General features: G+C 44.5%; 1 pseudogene; it reads right to left on the bottom strand.

The window, feature by feature from the left end:
* Positions 1-12,500, bottom strand: part of LOC114555549 (dynamin-1-like) — a 32,677-nt pseudogene that overhangs the window by 10,604 nt on the left and 9,573 nt on the right.

Genomic DNA, 12,500 nt, shown 5'->3' with positions numbered 1-12,500 from the left:
CTAGTTAACCACACACAACCTCTACCTGCACCAACATGGCGCTTAGTTAACCACACACCTCCACCTGCACCAACATGGCCGCTTAGTTAACCACACAACAACCTCCACCTGCACCAACATGGCGCTTACCAACCACACACAAACCTCCACCTGCACCAACATGGCCGCTAGTTAACCACACACACAACCTCCACCTGCACCAACATGGCCGCTAGTTAACCACACACACAACCTCTACCTGCACCAACATGGCCGCTAGTTAACCACACACACAACCTCCACCTGCACCAACATGGCCGCTAGTTAACCACACACAACCTCCACCTGCACCAACATGGCCGCTAGTTAACCACACACAACCTCCACCTGCACCAACATGGCCGCTAGTTAACCACACACACAACCTCCACCTGCACCAACATGGCCGCTAGTTAACCACACACACAACCTCTACCTGCACCAACATGGCCGCTAGTTAAACAAACATTCATCATTGTTTAACCCTATTTAAAAAGTTTCCAAATCAGAAATTTGGTTTTTTTTCAAACAAAGAACGCGGATAGTTCCCTACAACGCTCTTCACAAGTAAATTAAACGATAAGGTCACTACTTTCATTGAATTTGGCAGTTTCATTAAATGTTATAGCATTTAAAGAAAAAAAGATAAAAAAATCTTGAAAAAATTGACAAAAATGTCAAATGAAGTCAAAAACACAGAAAAAAAATATTTTAAAAAATGCCATAAAAAGCTTCAAAAACGTCAGGAAACAACAACAAAAATGTCCCATATAAAAGTGCTGAAAAGTACACACATTGGATAAAGTGACATAAAATGTTTGAAAAACATCTTCAAAAACATTGGGAAAATGTGACTAAATAATGTTGAAAAAAGTGACAAAACAATCGGGACCAAAACGATAAAATTTGACCCAGAAATACAAAAAGTTGCATGCTCGACGGGGTTAATCTCCCCTCTTTGGTTTTAAATGGGGTGGACAGAATAATAGGAACCACTGTCAGTATAAAAGAAGACAGGAACTCACCTTCTCTTTATCCTGCAGGAGGAAGAAGACATAACAGAGGTCAATACTTACATTGTTATATCTTATAAATATCTTATAGTAGGGTATAAGTACTGATGATGTAACACAATACTATAGCTACGATGTGTCATACCACGGTGCGTTCAGGGTACACTCCGGCGCGTAGGAAAGAAGCCTTCCAGCTGTCCACCTCCTCCTGAGACTCACTGGCCAGCTCCAGCTGACGGGAGTCTTTGTACACGTTCCTGAAACATTTTTAATGGATTAAATGTTGAAACATACGGCAGTGTCGTCTGCGTACAGCGTTTCCTCCATCTCGGTACAATCACTCTCACGACACTTTTAAAAGGACTTTATCACACGGCCTTGTTAATAACAATAATAATGGCATTTAAAACACCGACTTGGCCATAATGATCAACTCACTCTACATTATCTTTATATAACCATGTAAACACTGAAGCCCGCTCTGGTTTGTCCAAACTAGGGATGCACCGAATCCAGATTTTTGGAGTTTGGCCGAATACCGAATCCACTGGTTAAGATTCTGATGAATCTGAAACAGAATACCGAATCATACTCCCAGTTTTTAGCACTGACTGTCCTTCCTTTGCCGTACCTGAAGTTGCTGCATTCTGGCTGCTGTCTGGAGATTCCTTCATGCTCAACTTGTATTCTTCCAGATGTTTCAGACCAGATGTTGTAACAGCGGCCATGTTGTGTATAGTTTAGGGTCCTCGCCACCACCAGACCAATCAGCGTTGAACAGATTGAACATGTAGCTGGACTTGAATGGCCTTCTTTAGACTGAAAGTTCTGCCAAACAACAGCGTAGCGCACCGGGTGCAAGCGTAGGGTTCGGTTTTCTGGGAAAAAAGTCTTCGGTTCAGCAGAGACCGAACTCTGTCAATAAGCCCAATATTCAGCCGAATAAGAAGCTGAATCCTGGATTCGGTGCATCCCTAATCCAAACAAGACGACCACATCCTCATCGTCAACCAACCCATGTGCGGCGCCCAGATAGCTCAGTTGGTACAGCGGGCGGCCATATATAGACGTTTACTCCTCGATGCAACGGTCGCGGGTTCGACTCCGACCTGTGGCCCTTTGCTGCATTTCGTTCCCCCTCTTTCTCCCCTTTCGTGTCTTCAGCTGTCCTGTCAAATAAAGGCCTAAAATTCCCAAAAAAATAATCTTTAAAAAAAAACAACCCGTGTATAATCATGCGTTTCATTAATTTGAACTGTCCCCTTGTTAAAGAACCTGAACTGAAGCGATACGATGTGTGTTTCTGCTACGAACTGAAAGTAAGACCGAGAATAACACGGAGCCACAGCTGGAACATGTAGAATATTACTACAGCGCTGATCTACTCTGCTAGAGGAGAACAAAGATCCTGGGCGACGCTAAGTCCCGGACGCAGCGACAGTTTTCTTATAGAATAGAAAACACACCCACACGCATTCACGCACACACACACAGAAACACACACACACAAAACACACACACGCACACACGCATGTATGCATACACACAAACAAACACACACACACACACACACACACACACACACACACACACACACACACACAAACCTGTGTTCATTGTGGAACAGGGCGAAGATGTGTTTGCTGGACATGAAGCTCTTCTCGATGTCTTTGAGTTTCAGGTTGTCTACAGGCAGCATGTACTTCTTATCCTTCTCCTGCAGGACAACAACAACAATATCAACAACAACAACAACAATATCAACAACAACAATATCAACAACAACAATATCAACAACAACAACAATGTTCATAACGCTGATGGTGTTTACTAGGGTATCAAATGTCCATCCTGATCCATCGCCCCAAACAGCAGAGTAAAACAGGTTTCAAATGGTTTCTCTGTGTGTCTGTGTGTGTCTGTATGTGTCTCTGTGTGTGTCTGTGTGTGTCTGTATGTGTCTCTGTGTGTGTCTCTGTGTGTCTGTGTGTGTCTGTGTGTGTCTGTGTGTGTGTGTGTGTGTGTGTCTGTGTGTGTCTGTGTGTGTGTCTGTGTGTGTCTCTGTGTGTGTCTGTGTGTGTCTGTATGTGTCTCTGTGTGTGTCTGTGTGTGTCTGTGTGTGTCTGTGTGTGTCTGTGTGTGTCTGTGTGTGTCTGTGTGTGTCTGTGTGTCTCTGTGTGTGTCTGTGTGTGTCTGTGTGTGTCTGTGTGTCTCTATGTGTGTCTGTGTGTGTCTCTGTGTGTGTCTGTGTGTGTCTCTGTGTCTGTCTGTGTCTCTGTGTGTCTCTGTGTGTGTCTGTGTGTGTCTGTGTGTGTCTGTGTGTGTCTGTGTGTGTCTGTGTGTCTCTGTGTGTGTCTGTGTGTGTCTGTATGTGTCTCTGTGTGTCTCTGTGTGTGTCTGTATGTGTCTGTGTGTGTCTCTGTGTGTCTGTGTGTGTCTGTATGTGTCTCTGTGTGTGTCTGTGTGTCTCTGTATGTGTCTCTGTGTGTGTCTGTATGTGTCTCTGTGTGTGTCTGTGTGTGTCTGTATGTGTCTCTGTGTGTGTCTGTGTGTCTCTGTATGTGTCTCTGTGTGTGTCTGTATGTGTCTCTGTGTGTGTCTGTGTGTGTCTGTATGTGTCTCTGTGTGTGTCTGTGTGTGTCTGTGTGTGTCTGTATGTGTCTCTGTGTGTGTCTGTGTGTGTCTGTGTGTGTCTGTGTGTGTCTCTGTGTGTCTCTGTGTGTGTCTGTGTGTGTCTGTATGTGTCTCTGTGTGTGTCTGTGTGTGTCTGTGTGTCTGTATGTGTCTCTGTGTGTGTCTGTGTGTGTCTGTGTGTGTCTGTGTGTGTCTCTGTGTGTGTCTGTGTGTGTCTGTGTGTGTCTGTATGTGTCTCTGTGTGTGTCTGTCTGTTTGTGTTACCTCGTCATCTTTGTACCAGGAGAGTGTTTCTGCCGTCAGGACGAACCAGTACTCTTTAGCTCCGCCCTTCATGATGCTGATGTTGTTGATGGTCAGCCAACCTTTACGGATCACCTGCACACACACACACACACACACACACACACACACACACACACACACACACACACACACACACACACACACACACACACACACACACATTCAGAACTCTTTACTTTGAAGTTCAAGTTGCTGTGCTGTGATTGGTTGCTCTTCATATATCAATGACATTACTAACCCACTCACACTCACCATGATCTCGTCCTGGTTGCCGCGGCAACAGAGGCAGAAAGAGAGAGAGAGAGAGAGAGAGAGAGAGAGAGAGAGAGAGAGAGAATGAGCGAGGGATATACAGTATGAACAAAGAGTCCATCTTTCAGCTGTAATCTCTATAAACCTGTAGAGATAACGGGAACACATTTAGTTGTCGAAGCGTTCTGGTTTCTGTGTGTAGTCCCAGTAGTACGGACCAATCACAGTCTTGGGCGGCACTAAGCTATATATATAAGCTATATATTCTTTATAAAACCTCCCAGTTAGAGAGGAAATGATCTAACATATTCTTAATAAAAACCTCCCATTTGGAGAGATGATCTAACATATTCTTTATAAAACCTCCCAGTTAGAGAGGAAATGATCTAACATATTCTTTATAAAACCTCCCAGTTAGAGAGGAGATGATCTAACATATTCTTTATAAAACCTCCCAGTTAGAGAGGAAATTATCTAACATAATCTTTATAAAACCTCCCAGTTAGAGAGGAGATGATCTAAACATATTCTTTATAAAACCTCCCAGTTAGAGAGGAAATGATCTAACATAATCTTTATAAAACCTCCCAGTTAGAGAGGAAATGATCTAAACATATTCTTTATAAATCTGTACAATCATTCCCTGAAAGAGCCAAGCAGACCTGCCTTGTTGAAACATCCAAATGTTCTTTAAAACTTGAGATTTTCAGCGTGCAGCTTGCTATCTCACGCTAGTCTCGGCAGGAAGCTCTGAAATATTGTCCATTTCCACTGGAGGATAACTGTCCAACAGAGACAGAGTTACCTGCAGCAACTCACCTGGTTTCCTGCTGCTTTCTTCTTGTTCATCTGAGAGCTCTTCTGCTGAGCACTGACAGGCAGACAGACAGACAGACAGAACAACAAACAGAACAACAGACAGACAGACAGACAGACAGACAGACAGACAGACAGACAGACAGACAGAGTTTAGTATCTACGGTATATTCCCTTTCCCATCATGCAAAGGATGTTCAGACTTTATTACTTTGCAAAGCCGATGAAGTCTTCATGGTTTGTGTTCATGTAGGCCAACTCAATGTCAATCAGCAAAAACACCTGAGGAGACAGACAGACAGTTAGAGAGAGACAGGCAGACAGACAGGCAGACAGTTAGAGAGACAGACAGACAGACAGGCAGACAGTTAGAGAGACAGACAGACAGACAGACAGACAGACAGACAGAGAGACCTGTTCTTTGGTGCGACTCTCTCTGTCTCTGATGTGCTGGGTGACGATTCTCTCCATCTCCTCTCGGAGCATCGGATACTGAGCCAGCTGCAGGAAGCACAAGGATCAGAGGTAAAAGGTCAAGGTCGGATCCACACAGGTAATACTAATATAATATTACATAATTACTCATGTAATATTAATAATAGAGAATAAACGTGAAGGGTACCTTCTGTGTGCACTGCCTCACGGTGTTGACCAGCTCGTTGATCACCATGTCGACACATTTTTGACACGGCTCTTTGATCTGAGCGATCAGACGCTTCACGATCGTCTCAAACGCCATGTCAGGTGTGAACAGACCCGTCCTGAACACAGAGCACAGGTGAGGTTACAGCCTGTTCTCATCAAGCAGTCCTACATACAGCTGGGAAAAGTAATCCATATGTATGTTTTACTGTCAGCAGGACATTGCACACAAGTTAAGGAGAAAACACAAGACTTTCACCCAGGAAACAGGTGTTCATGTCCTGAAGAAGTTAAGGAGAAAACACAAGATTTTCACCCAGGAAACAGGTGTTCATGTCCTGAAGAAGTTAAGGAGAAAACACAAGACTTTCACCCAGGAAACAGGTGTTCATGTCCTGAAGAAGGAGAAAACACAAGACTTTCACCCAGGAAACAGGTGTTCATGTCCTGAAGAAGTTAAGGAGAAAACACAAGACTTTCACCCAGGAAACAGGTGTTCATGTCCTGAAGAAGTTTTCAAGGAGAAAACACAAGATTTTCACCCAGGAAACAGGTGTTCATGTCCTGAAGAAGTTAAGGAGAAAACACAAGACTTTCACCCAGGAAACAGGTGTTCATGTCCTGAAGAAGGAGAAAACACAAGACTTTCACCCAGGAAACAGGTGTTCATGTCCTGAAGAAGTTAAGGAGAAAACACAAGACTTTCACCCAGGAAACAGGTGTTCATGTCCTGAAAAACACAAGAAACAGGTTAAGTCCTGAAAAAAACACAAGATTTTCACCCAGGAAACAGGTGTTCATGTCCTGAAGAAGTTAAGGAGAAAACACAAGACTTTCACCCAGGAAACAGGTGTTCATGTCCTGAAGAAGGAGAAAACACAAGACTTTCACCCAGGAAACAGGTGTTCATGTCCTGAAGAAGTTAAGGAGAAAACACAAGACTTTCACCCAGGAAACAAGAAGAAGTTAAGGAGAAAACACAAGATTTTCACCCAGGAAACAGGTGTTCATGTCCTGAAGAAAAGGAAAAACCAAGAAGAAACAGGTGTTCATGTCCTGAAGGAGAAAACACAAGACTTTCACCCAGGAAACAGGTGTTCATGTCCTGAAGAAGTGTTCATGTCCTGAAGGAGGAAAACACAAGACTTTCACCCAGGAAACAGGTGTTCATGTCCTGAAGAAGTTAAGGAGAAAACACAAGACTTTCACCCAGGAAACAGGTGTTCATGTCCTGAAGAAGTTAAGGAGAAAACACAAGACTTTCACCCAGGAAACAGGTGTTCATGTCCTGAAGAAGTTAAGGAGAAAACACAAGACTTTCACCCAGGAAACAGGTGTTCGTGTCCTGAAGAAGTACAGGAGGACTTTCACCCAGGAAACAGGTCTGTCCTGTGTGTTTCACCCAGTGTGAGACCTCCGGTTTACAGCGGGGTCTGTGTGTGTGTGTGTGAGTGTGTGAGTGTGTGTGTGTGTGTGTGTGTGTGTGTGTGACCGGTCTGAGAGACCCGGTTTAAAAAAAGCGGGTCTGTGTGTGTGTGTGTGTGTGTGTGTGTGTGTGTGTGTGTGTGTGAGTGTGTGTGTGTGTGTGTGTGTGTGTGTGTGTGACCGGTCTGAGAGACCTCCGGTTTACAGCGGGGTCTGTGTGTGTGTGTGTGTGTGAGCACTTTATTTACATATTAATTGGTTGTGGTGGTTAACCTGCACTTTACACTTTAACTAGTCGTCTAAACTGTCATGTGACTGTCCGGCTGTAATTTCATAGGATATCAAACAAACCCGTTCATGAGAATGTGTTCACCTGATTCCGTGGATGTTCTTGATGGCGTAGCTGATCTCTTTACGGAGAGTCTTCTCATCACTCTCCAGCTGCACACACACACACACACACACACACACACACACACACACACACACACACACACACACACACACACACACACACACACACACACAGAGAAATTAATTATCATTAAGACTCAGACAATAGTTCAAATCATTCAAAGAAAGTATGTCAGGCAAAGCACCCACACAGCCACGTTAGTCAGCTGATCTGTATAATAGTTGTAGTCATGATATCCAACAAGGGATTAAACTACCATGACGTTATGTTCAGTTTACCGTTCACCAAAAACATGAACACAAGCACAATACTGTCCTCTGTCACGTGAACATGTCTGCTGTGTGTGTGTGTGTGTGTGTGTGTGTGTTACCTTGACCAGGTCGAAGGGGAAGCGTTCGTGGAAAATTCTGTTGATCTTGGCTCCTCCTGACAGCTCATAGGTGTCCACCTGATCTCCGGATCCTTCAATCCGCTTCTCAAAGTCCACCGCAAACTGCTGCACCATCCTGACACACAACACACACACACACACACACACACACACACACACACACACACACACACACACACACACACACACACACACACACACACACACACACCACAAAAAGTGAGAAATAAATCACAAAAAACAACATAAATGTCAACCAAGAGACAAAAACATTGAAAAAACGCTCCAAAATCCTAAATCTCGGATCATTCAAATGAAGATCGATTGGAATTGGGAAAAGGCCCTGCGATTGGCTGATTTGACTGATTGGTTGATGGAAGTACTGACTGCAGCAGGGCCTTGGTCTTTCGGCTCGGGTCATCCGGTCTGAAGTTCTTGTATTCCTCCACCTCCTTCTCGATGGACAGCAGCTGGCTCTGCAGTTTGCTGCGTAACCCCTGCAACGTGTCCGGATGTGGTTGGTCAGTTGCTGCGGATAATGGAAAAATGCACTGTTACTACGGTAACCCATTTGATCTCACGGTCTGAAGTCTGAGTGTGTAGTTCGGTCTTGGCCGGACACATCTGGGAAACCAGCTGGTTGCATCAACACTCGGCCTGCTATTGTCTCTGGTGTTCACAATTTCCTATGACACTGCCTTCTCCTCTCAGGGACCCAAGGGTCCCATAAAGAGGTGGGCCTGATCCTTGAGCTCTGCAGCTAGATCCTTGTCCCTTCAGAGGTTGTAAAGAGGCCTTTAGCGTACCTTCTTAGGGCATTTCTTATGGCCTTTTTAAAGCCTTTAAAGGACATTTCTCAGGGCCTTTCTTATGACCTTCTTAAAACCTTTAGAGGACCTTTCTTAGGGCCTTTCTTAGAGCCTTCTTTGAGCCTTTAGAGAGGGCCTTCTTACGGCCTACTTTGAGCCTTTAGAGAGGGATTTCTTAGGGCCTTCTTACGGCCTACTTTGAGCCTTTAGAGAGGGCCTTCTTTGAGCCTTTAGAGAGGGCTTTCTTAGGGCCTTTGGAGAGGGCTTTCTTAGGGTCTTTCTTATGGCCTTCTTAGAGCCTTTAGCGGACCTTTCTTAGGACCTTCTTAGAGCATTTAGAGGACCTTTCTTAGGGCCTTCTTAGAGCCTTTAGAGGGCCTTCTTAGGGCCTTTAGAGGGCCTTTAGAGAGGTCATTCTTAGAGCCCTTCCTTGGGGGCTTCTTAGAGCCTTTAGAGAGCCTTCTTAGGGCCTTTCTTCGGGGGCTTTAAGAGAGCCTTCTTAGGGCCTTTCTTACGGCCTTCTATATGGCCTTTCTTAGGGCCTTCCTTAGGGGGCTTCAGAGGGCCTTCTTATGGCCTTTCTTGGAAGGTTTCAACAAACCTTCTTCAGGACTTCTATATGGCGTTTCTTACAGGAATATACAGGGACTTCTTAGAGCCTTACATAAGGCCCTCTTAGGGAATTTCTTGGGGGGCTTCAGAGGGCCTTCTTAGGCCTTTTTAACGAGGCATCTGAGGGCCTTTTTTAGGGGGCTTCATCTGAACAGTTCACTGGATGGACTTCCCATAAAATTTGTGTGTTTGTGTGTGTGTGTGTGTGTGTGTGTGTGTGTGTGTGTGTGTGTGTGTGTGTGCACCTGGTTGAGGATCTTCTGCAGGTAGGCGGTGCCCATGCGTTCTGCCAGGTGTCGGTATGACGGGTGCGACAGGAAGAACTTCCTCTCAGCCTGCAGAGCTGCTGTGATGTCTTTCCTCCCGTCGATGTCCTTCTGACTGCGGTTCACCACCCCGACGTAACCTGACACAGTTCAGAGTCCGTCATTATCTCCGCGGAGACACCTGGAGATCCATCACTGTCTCTACTTCAGTGCCTTTTGCTGTGGTTACATGCAGACAAATCTACTTAAACCAATGCTAAACACCTGTTTATTCTCTGGTTTGTTCTTCTGCTTTAGAAATTCTTGCTTGTCTTTAATTTAAATATTCTTTTTACTTAATGTTTTGTAACTGAAGAACTTTGTAACACAGGTTTTAAAAATCTAACTTTACGTCTCACCTCTGCGTAGCGGAAGCAGTTTGTTCTCCAAAATGTCTCTGGCGTCGGTTCCTTCATCCATCAGATCCAGCTTGGTGATCACACCGATGGTCCTCAGACCTGAACAAACATTCAAAATACTTTAGCTAAACCCAACAACCCCCCCACCCTCTAAATAGTTTTTCTTCAGTCTCTTTTTGGTTGTCTCTTTGGGGTTGGTTCGTTTTTCATTCGGTGACATTTTGCAGGTACAGGACCTCAGTAATGGATCTGTGAGTATAAAATGTGGGAGATGTCGAGCAGGGGTTCTCAAACTTTTTTCAATAATGTACCCCTTTGAATTGTGTTTTTAAGCCAAGTACCGCCTGACCAGTGCAACAACATTTTTACATCTCTATAAAGAGGAACAATACAGTGTCGGCAGTGATAGATTTACTAAACAACAACCTTGTAACTGAAAAACATTTAAATGCTACCTTTCAAATGTTCAGAATCCATCACTTACATTAATTACATTCATTATTATAGTATAATTAATTTAGGAAAATGCATGACATTAGGGCTGGGAAAAAAATCGATGTGATTTAAAAATCAAGTTGGTAGGTCAAATTGATTCATGTTTTCAAAAAATCTATTTTTTAGATTTCTTTTCAATCCAAATACAGTATAAATAATTTGGATGTTTAACAATCTTTGTTGCACACTGCACAGTGACTTTTTACTTAGAGAAAGGGTTTGGCTTTGCAATTTTGTTTATGTTGATGAACTTTAATTAAATACAATAAGTATATATTTTTAAAATATATTTACAGTTCGCAGTTATTTTGTTTTAAATGGAAGGGGGGGGGGAAATCGACTTAAATCGTAAATTTTTTTAGGGAAACAAATCGTCCCCGGCTCTACATGACATATTTTTAAGCATTTTGCAAAACGTTCATGTACCCCCTGCAGTACTCCAAAGTACCCTCGAGGGTACGCGTACCCCCATCTGAGAAACACTGATGTAGAGGGTGTAGGTGAGGTGTCGAGGACTCTGACCTTGCGGGTCGACCTCCTTTGCGATCTTCAGAGCGTCGGAGTTGGCGAGGTCAGAGTTGGCGGGGGAAACAGCCAACACCAGGCAGTTGTCCTTGGTGACGAACTGCATGAGCATCTCTTTGATCTGGTGCTCGATGTCGGCCGGCTGGTCGCCCACCGCGACCTTCGTCATGCCGGGAAGATCCACCAGAGTCAGGTTTAAGACTGGAGACACACACACACACACAGTCAGGTTTAACACTGGAGACACACACACACACACAGTCAGGTTTAACACTGGAGACACACACACACACACACAGTCAGGTTTAACACTGGAGACACACACACACAGTCAGGTTTAACACTGGAGACACACACACACACACAGTCAGGTTTAACACTGGAGACACACACACACACACACAGTCAGGTTTAACACTGGAGACACACACACACACACACACACACAGTCAGGTTTAACACTGGAGACACACACACACACACACAGTCAGGTTTAACACTGGAGACACACACACACACAGTCAGGTTTAACACACACACACACACACACACACAGTCAGGTTTAACAGGTCAGGTTTAACACTGGAGACACACACACACACACAGTCAGGTTTAACACTGGAGACACACACACACACACAGTCAGGTTTAACACTGGAGACACACACACACACACAGTCAGGTTTAACACTGGAGACACACACACACACAGTCAGGTTTAACACTGGAGACACACACACACAGTCAGGTTTAACACTGGAGACACACACACACACACAGTCAGGTTTAACACTGGAGACACACACACACACACACACACACAGTCAGGTTTAACACTGGAGACACACACACACACACACAGTCAGGTTTAACACTGGAGACACACACACACACAGTCAGGTTTAACACTGGAGACACACACACACACACACACACACACAGTCAGGTTTAACACTGGAGACACACACACACACACACAGTCAGGTTTAACACTGGATACACACACACACACAGTCAGGTTTAAGACTGGAGACACACACACACACAGTCAGGTTTAAGACTGGAGACACACACACACACACAGTCAGGTTTAACACTGAGACACACACACACACACAGTCAGGTTTAACACTGGAGACACACACACACAGTCAGGTTTAACACTGGAGACACACACACACACAGTCAGGTTTAACACTGGAGACACACACACACACACACTGGATACACACACACACAGTCAGGTTTAAGACTGAGACACACACACACACAGTCAGGTTTAACACTGGAGACACACGACACACACAGTCAGGTTTAACACTGAGACACACACACACACACAGGGTTTAACACTTAACACACACACACAGTCAGGTTTAACACTGGACACACACACACAGTCAGGTTTAACACTGGATACACACACACACACAGTCAGGTTTAACACTGGAGACACACGCACACAGTCAGGTTTAACACTGGA

The sequence above is a fragment of the Perca flavescens genome, chromosome 5, assembly GCF_004354835.1.
Source record: "Perca flavescens isolate YP-PL-M2 chromosome 5, PFLA_1.0, whole genome shotgun sequence".
Classification (NCBI taxonomy): Eukaryota; Metazoa; Chordata; class Actinopteri; order Perciformes; family Percidae; genus Perca; species Perca flavescens.
This window is presented reverse-complemented; position numbering and strand designations above follow the sequence as displayed.